The 9,332-nt window shown below is 44.0% G+C and overlaps 1 pseudogene; it reads left to right on the plus strand.

Annotated features, from left to right (window-relative positions):
- Positions 1–8,586: 8,586 nt before the first annotated feature.
- On the plus strand, positions 8,587–9,049 carry LOC127684610 (ribonuclease 2B-like; annotated as a pseudogene).
- The last annotated feature ends 283 nt before the right edge of the window (positions 9,050–9,332 follow it).

Raw genomic sequence — 9,332 nt, forward strand, 5'->3', positions numbered from 1 at the left:
GGGGGCAGGCTTTTTATTGCCCTTCTTCCCAGGGAGTTGTCTTTTTCTCTCCTCTGCCTCTCTGAAAAGGCGGCTTCAGTGTTTGGAATAGAGAGATCTTAGAGCCTAGCTGCCTGTCGAATAATGACGAACACTCTGAACGATGATCATAGATAGAATTTTCCATTTGAGAAAGGATGAAGCCTGAAGCACAAAGTTGCTCAAGGGTACAGGGGAACCCAGATGTGAGAACCAATGTTCATCAGATTCAACACCCTTGGAAGCCCAGTGCAGACCATCAAGCAATGCAAAATTTGGTTTGTATTTTTGTGAACAGGCTAGAAAAGACTCACACATAAAAATATGAGTCCAAGTCAGGAGACTCCTGATAGAGTCTTTAAAGTTGGGGTCAGCTGGAGCCAAGCTGTGAACCTAGCCTGTGTTATCTCTGAGCCTTTCCTCCCCTCTTTCTACTCTATGACTTCCCACATTGGGGTTCACAAAAGAGCCAAGTTGCACAAGCATGTGCTGGCCATTTCTTCACCCCAAACTGGATTGGGCTGCACTTGCCTGGCACACAGTGATATTTCTGACCTCAGATTATCTGTATCAACCATGCCTTGCCTCCTGTAGTGTACTAAATATGTTCACCATGTACCCTTTCCCCAGAACTCTAGAGGTTTCTGAGAAAAGAAAGGAGGAGGGGAGTCAGAACAGATTCTGCACATAGTATACCCTCCACCCTCTCCTTCCTAGCAGTGTCTTGAGTCACTCCCTCCCTCCAATTCAGGGAGTGGCCTTGAGCTTCAAGCAGCCATTGTCAAAGCAAGAAAAAGTTTCCTGACTACTTTTTCTAAGTTGGACAAAAGAGTTCTATGGATTGGGTAGCCCAGGAAGGCTTCATGCAAGAAAACGACTGACTTCAACTTCAAGAATGGAGGGGTAATATAGTGTATCCATTGAAGCTAGGCTCCTCATGATCTCCATGATCCTTTGAGTTTTGAACTGTGATGTTTTAGTTTTCTGTGCTGTAAAGAAAGGCTTCTTTGATGGGGGATGGGAACTCCATTTATCTGTATAAATAAGGATAAGATTTAGAATGTAGTAAGTAATTATGCTGGACCAGCGAAGTGGTCAGAGTAGATTCTTTTCTAAGTTGACCTCACTAGTTCTGGGAAGCTGGCTAGGTTTCCAGTGTCAGGCATGATTTCCCTCCTATTGAACTGGTCTTAAGTCCAATTAGACAGCTGTTGGTTGCCACCAATACGTGAGCGGCATTCAATGAACTTTATTTGTAACTTGACCTTCTGATAATTGTCCTGGTTCATGGACTTTGCAGCTGGAGAGGGCTCATTAATTCCTTCTCTCCTTGGCAGCCTGCATAATATTTTCTGGAACCATGGAAGCTAGACAAGAGGTTTTCAGTTCAGATCCAACTCAAATCTTCTGTGTCCTGTGTTTTAAGTGTACCTTATCTTCAGCAACAGAGGCCCACCCTTAGCACCTGAAAGGCAAGCAAAGGCAACAACACTATTAATGTAATTGTTTTAGAGTCACTTGGGCTACCCTGATCAGCCACTTGAAAGGAGGTTTCTTGTGCCTGTTACTAGGATTTTTGTTAATCTGTGGTTCTTGTAGGGAGCATTGTCAATTCAAGTGGCCTAAAACACATACACATACACACCATACATTTCTATGTATAATTTTAGATAAATATAAAATAATCTAATTTATTGAGTCTTTATCAGACAATTTCAGTGTTATTTGTTCCTCATCCTTCTTTCTCCTATACTGACCTTTCTCATTCCTCCTAGTTGGCTTTTATGGTTTATGGAACATCTGGAAAGATGGGGAAGAAAGATTTTAAAAACTGGAATACCAAGAAGTCTGCTGTGAAACAGTCTCTCCTAGAGATGTCTGGATGAGGAAGACCAGAACAATGGCAATATCAATGCACATATTAATGTGGAAGTGGAAATTTTCTTCTCTGGAACTCATCCTTAGACAAAGAGCTATAGGTAACAGTTGACTGCTGGGTTAGCCTTCCTAGGAATGAGCCCCCTCTTTGTCCAGTGCAGAGTGTTCTGTCTTAAAACTATACATACACAAACAAAATCACATTCAGATGGTAATATGTGTATGTGTATTTGTGCATATACATATGCATGTAACAACAACAAGAATAGTAAAGGAAGCTATCAACTTGAGAATCAGGGTGACATGTGAGGGAGGGTTTCTGGAAGGGACTAGAGGGAAGAAAGAGAAGGAAAAAGTGATGTAATTCTATTACAATTAAAAACATCAAAATATTTGGAAATAAAAATATAGTTCCTAAACAAAAAGAACAGAGGGAACAGGTACCAATAAAATGGCAAGTGACCTCTGTGTAGGTACACTCCACTGATCTCAGAAACATCAGTCTTTCTTTCCTTTGCTTTAATGAGGACTTAAGTACAAAGACAGCAGGTTGGGATGGGGCAGGTAAAACATCTACTTCATTTGCTACCTGGATTTCCATGTTCAACCTCTCGCGGTATCTGTGCAGGTGAGAAAAGGAAGGGATTGGCAGAAGCTGCCTGGCTCCAGCCATGTCCCTCAGCCTCTGGAAGTTGCCTACAAATATCCCTGTGCAAACCTAGGCTCTGTGCTGCCTTTGTTTGAGCTTGTTCTGCAGCTTCTGTGTGGATGGAGCTGCTGTGACTGAGGACCTAGCCTCAGGAGTAAAGTTCTCACACTGAGGTTGGGTGAAGACCATGCTTCTTTGCACAGGGGTGGGCACCTCAAAGCCCCTATGGGTATGGTCTCCTGGGGCTCCTGTGGGAGGGAACTTCAGTTGTCTCCAGGGTATAGAGTTTACTTTTCCTTTTCTTGTACTCCCTCAGGGCATGCCTGGTCACCTTCCAGACACAGTGCTTTCCTCCTTGCTGGTTTGGGGCAGGGGTCCACATTTCTGGGAACACAGGAAGGCCACAGAATGTTCTCATGCACTCCCTAGAGTTTCCTCAGCTGCAAATGTGTGTGGATCCTCCAGGGCCTTGGAGGATCTTTTCTTTCTTTCTTTTTTTAATTGGCTATTTTATTTATTTACATTTCAAATGCTATTCCCCTTCCCAGTTTCCATTCCACAAATCTCCTATGCTCTCTCCCCACACCCTGCCTCTATGAGGGTACTTCCCCACCCACCCACCTACCCACTTCCTCTCAACACCTTAGCATTACCTATGCAGGATCATCCAGCCTTCACAGGACCAAGGGGCTTCCCTCCCATTGATGCCAAATAGGGCAGTCCTCTGCTACATATGCAGCTGGAGTCATGGGTCCCTCCATGTCTACTCTTTGGTTGGTAGTTAGTCCCTGGGAGCTCTGAGGGGGTCTGGCTGGTTGATATTGTTGTTCTTCCTATGGGGTTGCAAACCCCTTCAGCTCCTTGCCCTAACTTTGGAGGATCTTTTCAACAGTGTGTTCTGTCTGCTGGTATCCTCTGTTTATCTCCATGCTGTGGTCCTTACTGAGCTGAATGTGTCCAAGCAGACCCTTTTTCCACAGGGGCACACTACAAAGAGAGCAAAGCCAAGTTGTTCAGAGATGGGCTTGAGACAAGTCTGCTGGTCTCTGGAGTTTCGATGACCGGACATTAGCTCCTCTGGAGGGCTCTCTCACCCTCAATTGCTCACTCCTTGTTTAGGTCTATAAAGTACATCTCTCCCTGGAAGAGCACCGTAGGGGGGCTCTTGTCATGGCCCCTGCTCCTGCCCAGAACTTTCACCATGGGTGGAACAGGCAGATACTCTCAGGCCATGGAGGAAAGGCAGGGAAGTATTAGTAAGGTATAAATTAAAATGGATTTAAGAGGTTAGGCAGCAATGAGTGATTTGTGGCAGGATTTTAGTGTTCCTCATGAGCCTGGCCTGGTGGTATACACTTGCCATCCAGTGCTGGGTAAGCTGGATGAGGCAGGAGGATCATGAGTTTGAGAACAGCCTGGGCTACATAGTGAGTTCTTCGCTTTTCTAGGCTCCTAGAGACAGCTTGACTCAAAAACAGACAGACAGGTTCCTAAGAGGAAGTTTAAAAGCCATGCTGGATTCATGGGGAATAAAAGACCTCTGGCCCTGGCTGAGGTTTCTAAGACAGGGATGAGTTGTCTGCTTTCCTGGGGGGCTGTCCTGGCAGGTGGGAGCTCGGAACACTTCTACTGGGAAAAGAAAACATTCAGCTCACATGTGGGTGGAAAAGAAAACCTCCACATTTTATTTTCAGTCTCATTAACCTTTACTGAAATGCTACAGTCCCTCAGAGAGTAGAGGATGTCCTAAGGTGTCAGGAGGAAGACGTCCTAAGGTGTCAGGAGGTGGAAGGTGCACAGCTCTGTGGGCTGCAGTTGAGCCTGGGGTTGGGTGGGGATGAAGGGTTGGAACTGGGAAGTAGGGAGTGAGGAATGGGGAGTGGGGGGGGAGGGGTTCTGATGCTGAGTTTGTGTGCCAACTCACATGGCTTCCTGGGAGCTAAGATAAGACACAAGGCCCTGGGCTCAGCAGGGCCTAGGGTGACTTCTTTCATCCTCACTGTGATGGTTAACATTGACTGTTAACTTTACATTACCTAGAATCGCCCAATTACTTGGGTTAATTGAGATGTGAATGTCTATTCTAACTTCCTAGACTGATTTATTGTTTTTGTTTGTTTGCTTGTTTATTTGATAGAGTCTCCCTATGTAGTCCTGGTTGAACTGAAATTAGCTGTGTAGACCAGGCTGGCCTCGAACTGAGTGATCCAGCTGGGATTAAAAGTGTGTGCCATCACACCTGCCTCTGCACTAAATGAAAAGGAGAGCGTGAGCAGAGCACCACAGGCAGTCCCTTTCCTTGCTTCCTGATTGTAGACTCAGGGACTGCCTCAGGTTCCTGCAGCCACGCCTTCCCTGCTGTGAGATAAGGAGGGAATGGGGACAACAGGAAAAGACCACAGAGCACCTTCAGAGCTGGCTTGAGAAACAAACCAGAGTCCTAGCAGGTGTGATGCTACCATCTGCACCCACAGGTGCATTTAGGGCCATATTCACATGTGCAGGTCAATCAGATATTTTAATATCTTTTAAAATATTTCTGGGGGTTGGACCTTGAATTTCATCGTCCTTCTTTTTGTTTTTTCTTTTTGTTTTTTCTTTTCTTTTTTTTTTTTTTTTTTTTTTTGGTTTTTCGAGACAGGGTTTCTCTGTATAGCCCTGGCTGTCCTGGAACTCACTCTGTAGACCAGGCTGGCCTCGAACTCAGAAATCTGCCTGCCTCTGTCTCCCAAGTGCTGGGATTACAGGCGTGCACCACCACCATCCGGCTCATCGTCCTTCTAAGACCATGTTTTTTCCCCTATATATAAAGCTTTGACAGGTATAGGTGACCTTTTGATATAGATTCTTCCATTCCAGAGACAGGAAAGCATGAATGGTTCAGATATCAGGAGGGCACACCATCCAGGGAAGAAAGACATTAAGGACATTAGAGAAGATGGTTTTGCAGTCCTTGGGGATGCCTCTCATCTGTCCTCTATAGTCTGGTCATTAAGATACTGGTCTATAAAGTATTTCTAAGAACACTGTTAACTTCATCGGCAGCCAGAAAGACTGGGTGTGTTCATTTTTGTAAAGAGAGTGGAGTGTTATCTGTCTCAAAGGCAGCGTCATGTCAGTGCTGGAGGGAAGCCACAGTTAGACCAGTTCTTGGGAATCTTCATGCCTTAGAGGACTGAGTGGCAAGACTTCTTGCGGGAGAGTGCTCTCTCTCTCTCTCTCTCTCTCTCTCTCTCTCTCTCTCTCTCTCCCTCAGAAGGTAGGTTTGCTGGTTCTTTATCTCTCTAGGTAGCCAGCCTTTGCTTGTGTGACTTTGAAGTCCCTCCTCCAGAGGTGAGACATGTTTCCCCACTTCTTAACATTGGGTATTATGGACTTACTTTAGGAAACAGACTAAGGTGAATATTTCTGTTTTCCTCCCACTTGTCTCCCCATTCCTTCATATCCTCCTTTTTCCCCTGCAACCTCCCCCCCACCAAATAATATAAAACAAAATAAGATAGAATAAAAAAAATCTTGTCATGGCAGCTTTAGTGTGTCACACAGTATGCCCTTTTGTTCTACACACCTAATCTAAATGTTCATTGCAATGAGTCATTGGTCTGTTTTGAAGCCTCTGACTTCTGCTACAATATCTAGTCTGGATCCTCACAGGGATTCATTGCTGATGTCTTGTTACTGCCCTGTGTCATGGAGATTCTGCAGCTTTGACTCTGAGGGACCAACCTTTTCATACACTACAGCAGAAAATAGATGGGGTAGATGCTGGGGTGGGCCAACTCAAAGCCCTGGATCTGAGACTGGGAGGTAGCTGAATTGGTCAGCCTGCCAGTTCACTTTTGCCCGCATCAAAAGGATCAGCTCTCCAGCACTGCCATGGCTAGTTCCCTCAATACTGCAGCCAGCAAAGGTCAGGGCCTGTTGTCCTGAGCAATGTAGCTAGTGAGGGGCAGGGATAGCTTTCCTCCTGTCATGATCTCAGGGCCAGCCTTCCTACCTGATGCAGGAAGTGAGGAGTGAAGCAGGGAAGAGCATCTCTTCCTCACCCATGCTACCCCACAGCATCTGTTCCTTTTCTTGTACTTTGGCCATTGTTAAAACATTAATTTACCAGAAAAAAAAATGGGTGTCTTGGGAGAAACATTAGAGGCATGTGGAGCAGAGCCAAAGACTCACCAAGCCAGCCTATACCAACAGACTGCCAGCTAACTATGAAGTAATCAGCAATTGCTGTTACAAGCCTTTGGTGTGATTTGTTCCACAGCATCGTTAAGATGATAGCTGCTTAGTATTTGGATTAACTTTTGGCATAGCAACCTGATGCCCACTTGGCAAAGGAAGCTAATTACTAAAAACTTCTCAAATTCAAGCTCACACAGTTCTCTCCCACGGCAAAAGCAGTGAGCCAACACTTGTGTGTGTGCCCCAGTGACGTGAAGTGGAGTGACAATGACAACAAGAACTGAAGAGATTCCATCAGCTTTTGAATACCTTCCTCCTCACTTCTACAAGAGTCTACAGGCTTGTGATGAGCAAAAGTGAGACAAAGTGGGATGCTCTTTTTGCTAGACTCAGTATATATGTTTGTTATAGGAATAATGATGAGATATGAATGTGTATATATATGTATATGTTTATGCACATGCACATGCATATGCATATGTATTATATGTATATGTATAATATGTATTTGTATAGTATGTATATGATATATGTGTATATGTATATGTATATCCCATACAGTGTGCAGTCACAGATTGCTGCATAGATGTGGTGGTTTGAATAGGAATGGGCCCCATAGACTCACATACAGAGTGGCACTATTAGGAGGTGTGTTCTTGTTGGAGTGGGTGTGGCTTTACTGGAGGAAGTGTGTCACTGTGTGGGGTGGGCTTTGAAGTCTCAAGCTCAAGTCACTTGTCTCCTTCTACATCTGATCAAGACGTAGACCTCTCAGCTCCTTCTCCAGCACCATGTCTGCTTGCATGCTGCCATGTTTCTCACCATGATGATAATGGATGAAAAATCTGAAACTGTAAGACAGTGACAATTAAATGTTTTCCTAATAAGACTTGCCTTGGTCATGGTGTCTCTTCGCTCGCGGCAATAGCCAAGACACCATCACAATGCCCTGTGACACTGTTGTTACATATGGATGAATCCTTTAACTTCACTGCAATCCCTGGTTTCACATTATAGAGCAGTGTCTCAAAGGCCACATAGATCTTGCTATCAATAGCTTATTGTCCCTACTGCTTCATTTGAAAAAAAAATCTAATTTGGCAACATGTTGTCCTACCCAGGACTGACTTTTTGAACTTGTTTATGTGTGTAGAATGCTGGGGAGGAAGCCTTTCTTTGTGCCAAGATAGAGGATGTTTCTGAGCCAATGTCTGGCATAAACAGTGACATGAGATCATCTTTCTTCTATAAACACATTTTCAAAATATAGCCTCATGCCTGGTTATAAGAAACATTGTCTACCAATTCATGATTTTTTAAAAATGTTATTAGTGGTAACTTCATTCATCTGACTTAAATAAATAATGCCCATGAAACAAAGGTATGATAACACATGCCAACTATCATGTCATTTCAGGAGACTAATTCAGGAAAATTTGGAGCTTGAGGCTAACCTGGGATAAATAGTGATTTGTTAGTTATTTTTCTATTGCTGTGATAAAACATCATGACCAATACAACTTACAGAAGAAATAGTTTATTTGGACTTAGAAATAGTTTATTTGGAAATAGGTTCCTGAGACCTAAGGGTCAATGATATTGAAAAAGGCATGTGGGCAGGATCAAGAGGTCAAAAGTTCAAATCTCGAACTGCAAGAATGAGAGAACAAACTAGAAATGGCAGCCCCAGTGACATACTTCCTCCAGCAAGGCGACACCTCTTAAAACTCCCCAAACAGATAGTGTCCAGGAGACGTGGCTCCGTGGACCAACAGTGACTGCAGAGGACCTTCAGGAAAGGATAGGGGAAACTGAGGTAGTGTGGGAGTAGTCACTTCTCTTCTGTTCTCACAGCAAAAATGGGTCTGAAGCTGCCTGAGCACAGACTTTGCCTCCTGGTGCTACTGGTACTTGTCCTAATGCTTGCCTCATGCCAGCGACCAACCCCTTCCCAGTGGTTTACCATCCAGCATATATATAATAGCACCTACCCCTGATGTAATGATGCAATGCTGGTCATTAACAAGATTAGAACAAGATATAAGAACACGAATACTTTTCTTCATACAACTTTTGCTGATGTTGTTCTTGTGTGTGGCAATCCAAATACCACCTGCAAAGACAAGTACAAATTGTCATGATAGTTCATCTCAGGTAAATATAATTGTCTGTAACCTCACAAAAAAGGCAAGCATTTATACCCAATGCAGATACAAAATGACAGAAGCAGAGAAGAGCTACACAGTTGCCTGCAATAACAGAACTTCACAGGACAGTCCTATCTATCCAGTGGTTCCGGTTCACTTGGATAGGACATTTTAGCTCCAGTGTCAGTGCTTTGTACCTTCGCTCATCTGCTAATTGCCAAGATCATAATGGTGAAGAATCAATTCCTCTGTCTGTACTGCATATCAGCACCTGTCCTCATGAAGCCTGTCCCTGACTCCCTTTAATTTACCTGAATAGCTCTCTTCTAATCAATAAACACCTTTGCATACTCATAAAAAAAAAAAAAAACCTACCCAAACAGCACCACTATTTGGGGACCAAGTTTTCAAATGCTTTCAACTATGAGGGAATATTTCTCATTCAGTCCCTCATGAGC

The sequence above is a fragment of the Apodemus sylvaticus genome, chromosome 5 (genome assembly GCF_947179515.1).
Source record: "Apodemus sylvaticus chromosome 5, mApoSyl1.1, whole genome shotgun sequence".
NCBI classification, from domain to species: domain Eukaryota; kingdom Metazoa; phylum Chordata; class Mammalia; order Rodentia; family Muridae; genus Apodemus; species Apodemus sylvaticus.